The sequence below is a fragment of the Lissotriton vulgaris genome, chromosome 6 (assembly GCF_964263255.1).
Source record: "Lissotriton vulgaris chromosome 6, aLisVul1.2, whole genome shotgun sequence".
NCBI lineage: Eukaryota > Metazoa > Chordata > Amphibia > Caudata > Salamandridae > Lissotriton > Lissotriton vulgaris.
In genome coordinates, this window is record NC_141694.1 from 1,562,013,118 (window position 1) to 1,562,027,499 (window position 14,382).

Sequence of the window (14,382 nt, forward strand, 5' to 3'; positions counted from 1 at the left end):
CCTCAGAGAACGAGCTGGAAGGTAAGGGGAGATGAGTTGCTGCAGAATCTGAAGGGAAGAAAGCTTAAGGATTTTGAATGTCAAAATCAAAGATTTAAACTTTATTCTCTGTGCCACCGGAAGCCAATGGAGATTGTAGATGGTTCTCCTAGCTGAGCAGAATTTAGGCAAACCAACCAGAGCCCTGGCGGCAGCGTTCTGGACGCGTTGGAGACGGGAGAGCTCAGCCTGGTTGACACCAAGAAAAAGAGAGCTAGCATAGTCTAATTTAGACAAGATCATGGCTAGCACGATGAGTTGACGGGTGGGAGCGTCAAAGTATTTGAAGGTGGACCGAAGCTGACGCAGAATCCCAAAGCATGATGCAGCGGTCTTTTTAGTATGAGTGGAAAAGCTCAGTTGGGAGTCAAACCATACCCCAAGGTTCTTTACTTCAGTGACGGGGGTAGGGGGTAGGACCGAGCTCATGTGGCCACCAGCTATCGCTCCACAGATGAATTTGTTTCCCCACAATGAGCACCTCAGTTTTCTTAGCGTTCAATTGCAGGAAATTATTATTCATCCATTGGGCCACAGATATAAGTCCCTCACGGAACTTAGCTGCCTCGAGATCGGAGGCCCCACTAATCGCAACCGCCAGCTGCGTGTCGTCTGCGTAGGACACGATGGAGAGGTTCCCACGCATGGCGACAGCAGCTAGCGGCTGAACATAAAGATTAAATAGGGTGGGGCTTAAAGCCGATCCCTGAGGAACTCCCTGGGCAATCGCATGTGGTTTGGATTCGAAGGGGGGAGTGATGACCCTGAAGGAGCGATTAGATAGAAAAGATCTAAACCATTCAAGAGCCAGCTTATCCACCCCTGCCTCAACCAGACGTTGGAGTAAAATGTCATGGGAGACAGTGTCTAAAGCGGCACTTAGATCAAGGAGCACAAGTGCCGCCGTGTGACCGGAATCCTCCAACATGCGAAGATGTTCAGCCATGTACAGGAGCGCAGTCTCGGTGCTGTGACCGGGCCTAAATCCATTCTGCGAGGGATCTAAAATATTCGCAGAATGGAGATGTTTTGCTAGAATGGTATTAACATGAGCCTCAGTCAGTTTAGCAGCCCACGGGAGAAGAGAAATGGGCCAATAGTTTTCAGCTTTATTAGGGTCTAGAGCAGGTTTTTTCAGGATAGGAATTACCTGCGCCTGTTTCCAGGCACAGGGTACAGAGCCCGAGGACAGTGACAAATTGACAAGTTTACAAAGCGGGGGAAGGCAGATAGAAGAATCTCTGAATTGTGAGGGCCGCAGGGGATCTTTCGGGGAACCGGATTTCACCCTAATCACGAGTTTGTCAAACTCCTCCATAGAAAGCTCCGGAAGATGAGATAGCGAAATGATGGTTTTAGAAGTGGCTGTGGAACACTGCCGGGAACCTGTAGGGCTGGGAAAGGCTCGATAAATACCTTCCACTTTATTAATGAAAAAGGCAGCCAAATCCTCACAGTGGGAGGCAGAGCAGATCTCAGCGGTAGAGGTTCTACAGGCAGTAAGGTCTTTCAGTGCTTTAAAAATAAGTTTACTAGGATTGGAGCTAGCACTGAACTCACGAGAGAAGTAAGAGGCCCGGGCCCTGCAGATGGCTCTGTGGTATATCTTGATGGTGGCGAGGTACGAAGCTTTCCTGACCGGGTCGTATGACTTGCGCCAGGCTCTTTCGGCTTGTTTGCAGGATTTTTTTAATAGCCGAAGAGCATCATCATACCAGGGACTGGAATGGCTGCGGTGTTGTTTAGTCAGGGAAAGAGGAATAAGCTTGTCCAACGCATTAGTGAGCCAGCTGCAGTGGAGATTGTAACCGGACTCCGCATCTAAGAAAGGGGCCAAAGGGACCTCGGCCAAAAGCTGATGAAAATCATTAAGTTTCAACTTTTTCCACGGGTGCCTAAGAATGGCAGGAGTAGGGGCGGCTACAGGAGGATCTTCAAGTGAAAGATGGCATTCAATTAGGTGGTGGTCAGTCCAGGCCATAGGTCTAGGAGGCAGGACTTTGGCCGATGTAAGAGAAGTAAAAAAAGGGTCTAGGATATGACCACCGATATGTGTATCATGATGAACTAATTGAAAAAGTTGGAGAGCCTCCAAATCAGCACAGGTGCTACTGGCCGCCGAAGGACAAGGAGAATCAAAATGAAGGTTGAGATCCCCGATTATGTTAAAATTGGCAGTTTTTAGGGCCAAAGAGCTAACTACATTAGGAAGGGCGGCCCTGAAGGCAGCATCGGGGCCCGGAGGTCGGTAAATGAGTAAACCAGAAAAAGAAATGTGCGGGTTAACAGAGACTGAGAAATAAGCACTTTCACATCCCACAATATCCATGACTTTCCATGTGCAGGGATACCTAGTTTTAATAGTGGCTGCGATGCCACCCCCTCTAGAGTCACGATTAAGAGTATAGATGGTGTACTCTGGGGGGAGTGCAGAGTTGATAGCAACAGAAGCATCATTATCATCTATTCAGAAGGAAGTTTATACCTAAAAAACAAAATTATTCTCCAGCAGGTGCATTAAACATATCACCTGGTCTGCAAAGCTTTGCTTTCCTCAATGGAGCCATTGCAGTAGAAGCCCCACAAAAGGCAGGGAGCCCCACCTGCAGGGTGGGCCTCTCTAAGTTTGGTGAGTAGTTCTCTGATAGGAAGGCGAAGTAGTGACCTATGCAGGTCTGACAGACCAGCTGACTTACTTTAAATAATCTTCAAATCATTTTAAAATATGTGGAAGACTTCTGGGACAAAATAGTGAATTACACATCAGAAATTCTTCTTGCTATTCACCTCTCCTTTTTCATTTTGTTTTCTTTTCCTATACACTCTCTCTTATGTGCTAATCTGCACAAAACAACAGCCTTGTTTGATGCACATACCTTTTGTAATTTTAACATAAGCAGTAAATTTATTCTGTGTACATTCATCCAAATGTGGTTTATGTTTTTCTGAAAATATGAATTAAAATTAAACAAAAATGGCTCACCATTTAATTTAATAACCTAGAAAGTTAGAAAATGTTTATCTATCTTGTTTTTTCTTTTTTTTTAGTCCTCATTTATACGATCTTTATGCAAATGGCAACAGGGTCACCTGTAAGTCATGTGCGGGGGAATACCCAGAGAGGCGAAAATTAGCCATGTCATAAGTACCAGCAAGTTCCGACGAGCTTATGCGAGCAGTGTGCCACTTGCTCAATCGTGTTTGTTCAAATCATTGAACTTCCCTCCCTGCCCTGCCACCTAACCTTGTCCCATAATTCCCAATAGTTTGTACGTTTACTATTCCCTCTCAACTCATCCAGCTTTCTTAATTTGTTCATTGCCCTAACCCAATCGTCTACTTGAGGAGGTGATGGAAGAATCCAATTTTTACACACCTCTCTTCTAGCCAATAGCAAGTGGGTCTGCTAAATTCAGCAGTGTCTAAAATGCCAAAAATGATAGTAAAAGAGCTTACCTTGACGTTGAAGTCTAGAGCTTTATCAACAATCTTACCAACTACTTGCCAATAAACGTCAAGGTGAGTAAATGTAAAAAACATGTGTATGTCGTTGGCCTTCATTTCTCGGCATTTAGGACATTTTTTCATCAATTGTGAGTTCATCTTGGACAATTTGTTGGGTGTCCAATACGACTTGTGCAAGGTAAAAAGATGGTTTCTCCTGAGAGGTGCAGAAACAATAATGTGCCATAAAAAAGTGCAAGATGCTTGCCAACAATGTTGCACGTCTTTATCCGGAAAGATTTTCTTCTAAATGTCTTCAGGTGTATCAAAATCGACCTCATTTCCCTCGATCAAGAGCCAGTACCAGAGTGAAACTTCCTTTCAAATTGTTTTTTTTTGTAGGTTCTCCTCTAGCGTACTGCCCAGGTCCGGTATTATTACTTGTCCTCTGGTCCAACTGGCCATTTGGTAATATTTAAATCTTGATAATTCGTTCTTGGTTTTTTCCGCTGAGACGTCCTATTGTTTAAGGTTCCTGTTTTCAAGAAGATTCCCCCACCACTCTATTCCTGCTTTTTTCAGAGGACATGCTAGGGCATCTTTCAGGCATTCTGGAGTACCCGGCAAGTTCCATATTGGGGCCAGAGGACTATAATATGAAAACCTCCACACTTTCCTTATCTCTGAACACATTTTATACGCTGATCTTAATACCTTCAGTTTGATCTTTTAAAATGTTTTTGCTGCATCGAATGTAAAAACTGCAAGGGGGACTTCTTCCTGAACAGCAATATCTATGGCACCAATCAGTTGGTGAGTCAGATCACTTAACTGTCTCCCCCTCATGAAACCCTTCTGGTCTAGATGGATTAAGTTATTAGAAATAGACCCAAGTCTTTGTGCAAGAATGTGGGTGAATATTTTATAATCAATATTGAGGAGTGAGATGGGCCTATATGACTCACATTTATAAGGGTCTTTCCCGGGTTTTAATATCAAGCAAATAGTTGCTTCATTCCAAGTATTAGGGATCTGAGAACCTTCTAGATGAACTGAATTAAAAAGATCTGCTAATTTTGGGGCCAACTGTTCTTTCAACACTGAATATATCTCAATGGGAATTGCGTCAGGCCCGGACGCTTTCCCTCTTTTCGAGCTCTTGATTACTCGCAGGACCTCTTCAACTGTGATAGCTGCATTTAAGGATTCTCTAGAGTCAACATCCAATTTCGAAAGTTGTGATTTGTTCAAGTATGTGTCTGTCAGGGAGGGTGAAGGGGAGAGGTCTTCCTCATATAAAACCTTAAAAAAGTCAACAAAAAGCCTCTTCTATATCCGTCCTTTCTTCCACCTTTTGGTTCCCATTGGGCTTAAAAACTGTCAAGATCTTATTTCTATTGGACTCAGTTTTCGGCTTCCATGCTAACAATTTACCGCTATTTTCTCCGAATTCATAGTTTGATAGGGAACTGACCTGCCATCTCTTCCACACCCTGTCTTTCAGATATGAAGCTAATTTTTGTTTCCTTATTAATATGTCTTCCCTAATTTTGATCTGATAATTCGCATCAAAAACTATCTCCAACCTCCCTGGTTTCTTTAGTATGTCAGCTTCTAACTGTGCTAATTTGTTTTTTTCTCTTTATTCTTAAATGCTGCAAGGCTAATTAAGGCTCCTCTAAGAACTGGTTTAAATGCATCCCAAATTATGATCTTGGAGAGTTCCCCCTTGTTGTTATCTATAAAATATTTTAGTGTGGTATTTTTTATCTTATCTATTATTTCTGGGTCCAATAAGAGGGTGCGATCTAAAGTCCACCTTTTCTCCCTCACTATGTCCTGAATAGTTAATTCAAGATATACTTGTGAATGATCTGAGAGATGAGCTGGGGTATGAGACACCTTTTTAACATTAATGCTCAAAGTCTTATCGATTAGAGAAAAATCGATTCTCAATGCGTGTCCATACTTGTAATTCCTATAAGTAAAGTTATTTATCATGTCTCCTTTGACTTTCCAAATATCTACTAACCCCAAGTCATCTTTAAGTCTATTTAGACATTCTCTAATTTTCAGAAGATTTGGAGCCCTACCAGGGGGATGCCTATCCTTTCTGGGATCTAATAGAATATTAAAATCCCCCCTAGTATGGTTGGAAAAGATGACGTTAACAGTTTATCATAAAGAGATTTAAGGGGTACTGGGTCATCTGTGTTGGGACCATAGTACCCAACCACCGATAGTGAAATATCACCCGATCTTATGTTAGCTATGGCCCGTCTACCCCTCTAGTCTACACTCTCCCCTAGTAATGTTATGTTCGCAGATTTTTTTATAATGATGGATACTCCTTTAGTATTGCAAGCTTGATTTGTGCAGACACTTTCGCCAACCCATTTCTCGCTTTTTTTAATATCAGACAATTCTTCTTTAATAAGATGAGTTTCTTGTAGAATAATAATATCATAACTTTTTAACTTTAGGTACTCAAAAATCTTTTGTCTCCTCGCTCTTACCCTTAACCCGTTCACATTCTATGTTATTAGCTTCAATTTACTCATTTATCCAAAGGTTTGTTATACCGCTATTTGCCTTGCCCCTGATTGTCTTTAATTTGTTTATCGGACTATTATTTTTTGGGGGTTTTCGCTGATGCTCCCCACCCAAAATCATGCACAAAAATAAAATAAAAAACCTGGAACCCCTCCTGCCACCCAGACCCTAGTCCCCCACCACCTCTGGAGAACCCTCCCTAGTGTCATTTGGGCAAGATCGATTGCCCCATTTGAGGTCCGCGATTGAGTTTTATTATCTTAAACTTTATCTCTCGTGACTCATGGCTCCAAAGTTTTTCGTTTTTTACTGCTTTTTATTATATGCCTTCATTTGCTCTAGAAGTAACTCTACTTCTGCCGGCTCTCTAAAATTGTGTGTTTTGTTGTTCTACATTATTCGTAACAGGGCTGGGTATTTTAGTTGAACAGTTGCACCCTCCATCCTTAGGTCTTGCATGTATTTGCCCAGGGCCCATTGCCTATCGGCTGTGACCTTAGAAATATCTGAACGGATCTTGTAGGTAAATCCATCTTTTGAGAGAGTGTCAGATTTTAAGGTCTTATTCAAGATGTGTTCTTTTAAGATGTAAGATTTAAAATTAACAAGGAATCTCCATGGATTTTTCCTGTCCTTATTGAGTCTAAAGGGGTCTCTATGTACCCGTTGTATGTCCTCGTCCAGTGCTTTTTCATCCATTTCGGGAGTAAACTCCTTTAATAAGTTAACTATGAAGCCCCTTATATTCTGGCCTTCCTGACCTTCTGGGATATTCAACAGGCACAGATTATTTCTTCTGGAGTTATTCTCTAACGTCTCAATTTTATCCCTGAGTTCCCTTTTGGCTCGTGACAGATTGTCCACCCCAATCTGACAGTGTTTCACTTCCTCTCTAGTCTGCGCCAAGGCAGTCTCAACTGCCACAACTCTAACAACTAAAGCGTTGACCTTCGATTCCAGGGCTTCGCAGGTGGCCTGAATTTGTTCCTGATTTCTTTCTGATTTTACAAAGCTAAGTTTCATCTCCTTGAACAGTGAGGCCACCAGATTACTAACCCCTGCCTCCGATGAGACTTCAAGAACCAGATCTTCTCACTCTCTAGTGTTTGACCACTGTAGCTGTAGCTGGTTTCCTGGTATTTCATTCGTTTCTTCGACTTTGGTTATCCCGATGTAGTTTTCCTCATTGAGTCTTGCATCTAAGCCTGTACCTAAACCGGCAAGTACCTGATATCTATTAGGGGATTCCATTATTGCCGATATCGCTTGGATTGCGGATGTTGGGGATGTTTGAGAGGGCACGCTCACTTGAACAGTTCCTTCAATAGTACCTTTGCTCTCCATAGATCTTCGTAGCTCTCTTTCAGGCGTGGGGACCTTGTATCTTGTATCAGATCTAGAGACTGAATTTCATTACAAGACCGGAGGCTACCATTATGCTACCATTATGCAAATACTTTTATTTGCTGCCCAACATGCAGCCCTTTAAAGAATATTATTACATCACAATAAAATAGAACTTTAACACATGACAACTAGGATGAACAGGCTCCTATCTTCCTCTTTTGTTCGCTGCTCTGACACAGATAAGTACAACTTCTCTAGCATACCATCTTAACTCAATTATAGATGTTTCCATATATTTGAAGAATTTTACCTACTATTATTGATAATATCTAATTTCTACTTATTTCTTACAATTGTTTAAGGAATCTGTATTAATATTATTTTGAACGTTTTTTTTTTTTTTTTTTTTTTTTTTTTTTTTTTTTTTCCTTCTTGTTATATTGTATATATCATATATGTTGTATATATTGTAATATATTTCCCAGTCCAATTTATGGTCTGGAATTAACCTTCTTCACCTTATTCTGGTAACTATCCTAGTGATTTGTGGTAAGTATCGGACTATTCATTTACAATTACATTTGTTTGTTTATTAATTACAGCCTAATGATTTTATACGCATTCCTTGTTAAAAAAAAAAAAAAAAAGGGGAGTAGAGAAATTAAATGAAACAAACGAATCGGCGATATATATTTTTTTGACCTCCCGCGTCTCTTAGCAACATGGAGACGCGGGGAAAGCTTTATTCCTACGTATGCACGTTATAATCTTTCAAATTGCCTCACGCGTCCCCTAGCAACTAGCTGGGAGACGCGGAGACGCGATGATGAAATAACATCCCTACGCGGGACGCAGGAAAGGCAAGAAACGCTTCCATAATCGGCCTCGCGCCTCTGTGCCTCGCGCTTCTGTGCTCGTCTCTTCCCATCTCCATGGTTACCTCGTCAACAGTGTAACGGAGACGGAGAGACGAGCCTCACAAAAACTTACAGAAAGCCTATATAAACCCAAAATTAATCAAGATCACAACGCAAGAACGCAAAGGAATACCGATATAAAGCCAAAATTAAACAAGATCGCCATCTACTGGCCACAAAGAAAATCGACCAAAGAGCTTTCTAAGATAAGTCAATATCCCCGTTTAATTAACCCTTGATCTTCCTAAATATTCACCCCTGATACTGTTATTATGGATAACAGCATAAATACTACGAATGTTCCCTTATCTGACAATATTAAAGACCTCTTTAGAGAGGAATTTAGGTCTTCCATCAAGGAAGCTGTCGAAGCTGCCCTTGCTAAAAGGAAGAGAGTTTCACCCTCGGAGGAGAATTATTTCTCACTCTCGGATGGGGAATCCCCTTCAACTTCTGCAGGGCAGAAAAAAGGAAAAAAACTCCAAAAGAAAAATTATTGTATTGATACCAACAATACACATGAGACTGGTGGCCCTTGCGCCACAAAATTGATTGGGGCCCCTTGCGGCACAATAGACAGACCTCGATTACTTGAGGCAGGGAGAAGAGGTGTCCCTAGCGGCACAATAGAAGGCGGTACCCTCTACGGGACAAATGATTTTGATGATTATTGCGAAACTCAATCAACAGACTATGATAATTCTGACGAATTTATTTTTGACCCTCAAGATTCATTTGAGGATATTGATGAAGATCTACAAACTCCCTCTACTTCCACCTCAGTCAAAGGCCCATTTGGTGGGGAAATGTTTAATCCCACTACAATCCGCCACCCCCGTAGCACTGAATGGTGGCCTATGGATCATGTTGGCAAATACCTATCACAGTGGGTTAGAAAACCCCTTGATATTAATACTCCCAATCTTTTAAGGAATGAATGCCCTCGTCCCTCCTCCGAGGACAAGATTTGTAATACTCCTAACCTTGATCCTGACCTAATCACCTTTCTGTTCAAATCAGGAAGGGATCCCAGAAAAGGAATCGAAAGGTGCCTAAAACAAGCACAAGATAAGCTTCTGGATGTAATGGGTCCACTTTCAAAAATTTTGGATATCACTGAGGAAGCCAAAGCTAATGACTCACCTGTAGACATTGAAATACTTCGAGGATGGTCACAACGTGCTATTTGCCTTATTGGCAATGCTAACGCAAATCTAATCTCCGAACGTAGAAAGGCTGTTCTTCTTAGAATGAACCCGAAACTGGCTGACCTCTCGGCTAGTGAAGATATGTCCAACACCAAACGCCTCCTATTCGGAGATAACTTCGTTAAGACACTTGGGAAGTATGTCTCCACTTTCAATGCCTTTAGTAGGGCACAATCAAATATGCGTAGAGTCTTCGGCACTCGATCACTTTTTGGAAGGGCTGACAGAAGGGGACAATCAGCCAGCCGCTCCTCATTTCGGTCCCAATTTTATCAAGACAACAGAGGCTATCGCCCTTATAGAAGCTTCTGTGGAAACTCAAATTTCTATCCACAAAGAGGAAGAGGCTCTAGATCCCGTGGTGGTAGACCTCGATCATCCAATCAAGGAAACTACGGTAAGCACAACCCCTTCTATCCCCTTAAAAGTGGCAGGAAGATTGAGACACTTCAAAAAGAATTGGCTTCGAGTCACTCAAGATCCATGGGTTTTAGAAACTGTTGTGGGATTCAAAATAGAATTTTGGGAAAGACCCTCTCAGGAAAGAACTCCCAGAGAACTTGTTTTAGACGAGGAAAATTCGAAGTTAATAGAGACAGAGATCTCCCAAATGTTAGAGAAAGGGGCTATTGTAAAAATTCCACTGTCAGAGTTAACAAAAAGCTTTCTAAGTTCTATCTTTCTAGTCAAAAAGAAAGACAAGGGTTGGCGACCTGTTATAAATTTAAAAAATTTAAACAATTTTCTAATCTACAGACATTTCAAGATGGAGGGTATCCATCTTTTGAGGGACATTCTTCAGACCAAAGACTGGCTAGTGAAATTGGATCTAAAAGATGCCTATTTCACTATTCCCATGCACGAGGATTCTCGCAAATATCTCCGATTTACTTGGAAAGGAACTCTCTACCAATTCCAATGTCTTCCCTTCGGTTTATCTTCAGCCCCTTGGTGCTTCACCAAGGTTCTTCGTCCGGTGGTCAGTTACCTAAGGGAAAGGGGGATTCGTCTTATAATTTATTTAGACAATATCCTCATCATGTCTCAGGACAAGACAGAAATTTTAAAACATTTAGATATCACTATGACCCTCCTTCGAGACTTGGGTTTTATCATAAATTTGGAAAAATCTATTTTAACCCCAACTCAAGAAATAGAATTCTTGGGTTTCAAGGTCAATACTATTCTATCCAACCTGATCCTTCCCCATCAGAAGGTTACCAAGATCAGGAAACACGTCTCCTACGTCCTTTCAAAAGATATTATCCGACTCAAAGACCTTGCGAGGGTTTTGGGTCTCCTTTCATCTTCTATACAGGCAATTTCTCCGGGCCCACTTCATTACAGGGGCTTGCAGAGATTGAAAGCTCAAGGCTTGAGGAAGGGTCTCTGGTACGAAGATTCCCTTCCCCTTTCAGAGGATGCTCGGGAAGACCTGCGTTGGTGGTTAAACAACCTCCAAGCTTAGAATGGAAAAGCTATATTTGGAAATCTACCAGATTTTACCCTAGAATCCGACGCGAGCAACCATGGTTGGGGTGCTCGTCTGAACAACTTAGAAACCGGTGGGAGATGGTCTTTTTCAGAACAATCCCTCCACATAAACTCTTTAGAAATGTTGGCAGCTTTAAATTCCCTTATGAGTTTCAAAGAACTTCTGAAGAACTCCAATACTTTAATCCGTTTGGACAATTTTTCAGCCGTCTCTTACATAAATCGATTGGGTGGCGCGAAATCCAAAAATCTCTCGGATATCGCAAATAAAATTTGGTATTTCTGTTGGGAGCACAAAATCACCCTCAGAGCAGATTTCATTCCCGGTTCCTTGAATCTGAGAGCAGACTGGAATTCACGTTTCCTCCACGATTCCAGCGATTGGATGCTGAATCCTAGATTCTTTCATCTAATTCAAGAAGTTTGGGGCCCAATCCTGTTAGATTTATTTGCCAGCCGGTTGACGAACCAAGTTCAGAAATACTTCAGCTGGAGGCCAGACCCGAACGCGTCAGGAGTAGATGCCTTTCTCCAACCTTGGGAAGGGACGAAGGGCTGCTACGCCTTCCCTCCCTTCTCAATGATTCAGAGATTGTTGTGGAAAGTGAGACTCGAATCATGCAATATAATTCTGGTGACTCCTTTTTGGAATTCCCAAGTATGGTTCCCCAGTGTAATGGAACTGGCGATAGACTTCCCATGGTTAATCCCTTGTTGTCCGGGTCTTCTACAAGGCCCAGACGGAGAAGGACATCCTTTAGTCTTGGAGGGGAAAATGAACCTTCTTGTTTGGAGGATATCAGGGATTCAGGGAGATATTCTGAACTTTCGGGAGAAGCTAAAAGCTTACTGGAAGAATCATGGGCCCCTGGGACCAGAAAGAGATACAGAGGAATATGGAACAAATGGTCTGGTTAATGCCTTGAAAGGGATCTGGATCCCGTTCAATGTCCTTTACAATATGTAGCTAATTACCTCGCTCATCTTTTTGAGTCAGGTCTTTCTTTTAGAACCATCAATTGTTACAGGTCAGCTATCTCTTCAGGTCATTGTTTGATTAATAATCTTGCTATCGGTAGTAATCCACTAATCAAAAGGGTCATGAAGGGCATTAGACTTAGGAGACCTCCTAGAGCTCGCTATGAATCTCTTTGGGATGTTAATCTGATTTTTAACCTTTTCATGTCCTGGCCTGTTAATCAGTTACTTTCTCTTAAGAGAATTTCAATGAAATTAGCAACCCTATTGTGTTTAATATCCTTCAGGAGGGTGTCTGATATTAAAGCTCTTGATCTTTCCTACAGATTTTATTCTTCTGAAGGTGTTCATTTCGATATTTGGAAAAGAACAAAAACGATGTCAGAATCTATCTTCTATCCCTTTTTTCATGAATGTGAAAAATGATGTGTTGTTAATTGCATGAAGTGTTATGAAAATAAGATTTCAGTTTCTAGACCTCCTGGATGTAATCAACTTCTTTTATCTTTTGTTAGACCTTTTAGGCCAGTGTCATCAGCAACCTTAGCAAGGTGGATACGCCTGATTATGCATGAAGCAGGTGTAGATCTATCTAGGTTTGGTGCTCACTCTTCTAGAGGTGCAATGGCTAGCAAAGTCTTTTGGGCTGGAGGTTCTCTGCCCGAAATACTTAAAGCTGCAGATTGGTCTAATGCAAGTACCTTCTCGAAGTTCTACTTGAGACCAATAGAGCATGTTAGCGGTGCAGCTTTGCATGGCTTTAAACATGCATAATGGTAGCCTCCGGTCTTGTAATGAAATGTCGATTCTCCAATTAACATGAAGAGAGAATCTTGATTTCATTAAAGACATACGGAGGCTAACATTATCCCACCCTCCTCTCCCTGAGAGGTTTGGGTTGATTAATGTCAAATGTTTTTCTTGTTATATCTGAAAACATGATTTTTACCTCTTTCACTATATGATATTTTTTTGTTCCTTCTCAGATAACAATCTTAAGGAATAATTGTTTCGATGAAATCTTCACTGTACTCCTGTGTCATCGCAGCCCACGAGGAAGATAGGAGCCTGTTCATCCTAGTTGTCATGTGTTAAAGTTCTATTTTATTGTGATGTAATAATATTCTTTAAAGGGCTGCATGTTGGGCAGCAAATAAAAGTATTTGCATAATGGTAGCATAATGTTAGCCTCCGTATGTCTTTAATGAAATCAAGATTCTCTCTTCATGTTAATTGGAGAATCGACATTCTCCTGCACCTTAAAAAAAGAGCGTAATGGAGATGTAACTTTCAGATTGGACCATTTCTTTAACTGCTTTTTTTTGCCCGTCTTGGCTGCTCTTGTAGATACTACCGCTAAAGATCTCCCTTTATTTTTCTGGCCTCTCTGTTTCTTATTTGGGAGTTTACCTCTGCCAAACGATTGACTACAACCATCATGGGCCTTGTGATCGAGGGGGAGACCAACGAGTGGATTAGTAGAAAGGAGGCAGAATTCTTGGTCACTCCGGATCCTGTCATCCCCTACTTCTACACTCTCCCGAAAATACACAAGGGAACATCGCCTGTCCCTGGGAGACCCATTGTCTCCGGAATTGGATCTCTACTAGAACCACTGTCACAATTTTGTGATACGTTCTTCCAACCTTACGTCAAACAGATACCATCCTACCTGCAAGACACAAGGGATGTACTCCGTCTAATTGCAGACATAGATGGCAGAGAGGACACTGACTTGCTTCTTACCCTCGACGTAGAGGCATTATACACTAATATCCCGCAACAAGCAACCCTGGAAGCAGTGGATTCGCTGATGCGAGAAGAGGAATGGTTTTCTCCAACACCAATAACATTCATTATGGAACTGGCTCACATCGCCCTGACTGAGAACTTCTTCAGGTACGAATCCCAGTTATACCATCAAGTACGGGGGACTTCCATGGGTTCTACCTTTGCGCCGAGCTTGGCCTGCATCTATATGGCTGCGTTCGAAAAGAGATACATCTACCCCCCGGAGCAAAACCCATACCGAGAGAATTTAACTCTCTGGCGTCGTTTCATCGACGACATCCTGATCCTTTGGAAAGGGGACCGTCCTAGCTGTGAAGCATTTTGTGACTGGATTAACCTACAAGACCCCTTCCTCAAATTTACTGGAACCATCTCGGAGACGTCCATACCATTCCTGGATCTAACCATCAATCTGGAACCTGAAGCGATAACAACCACGCTATACAAAAAGGATACGGACAGGAATAGCTTACTCCTCTACCAGAGCCACCACACTAAAGCTCTGCGAGATAATTTGCCCTTTGGGCAATTTCTTAGAATTCGGAGGAACTGTAGCTCTGTCCAAGACTTCAGACAAGAGGCCCGGACTCTACAGCACAAACTCCAGGACA

At 42.0% G+C, this 14,382-nt stretch overlaps 1 protein-coding gene across 1 annotated transcript in view; it reads left to right on the plus strand.

Annotated features, from left to right (window-relative positions):
* Positions 1-14,382, plus strand: part of PCSK2 (proprotein convertase subtilisin/kexin type 2) — an 838,444-nt gene that overhangs the window by 375,977 nt on the left and 448,085 nt on the right. The gene's annotated exons all lie outside the window — the stretch shown is intronic.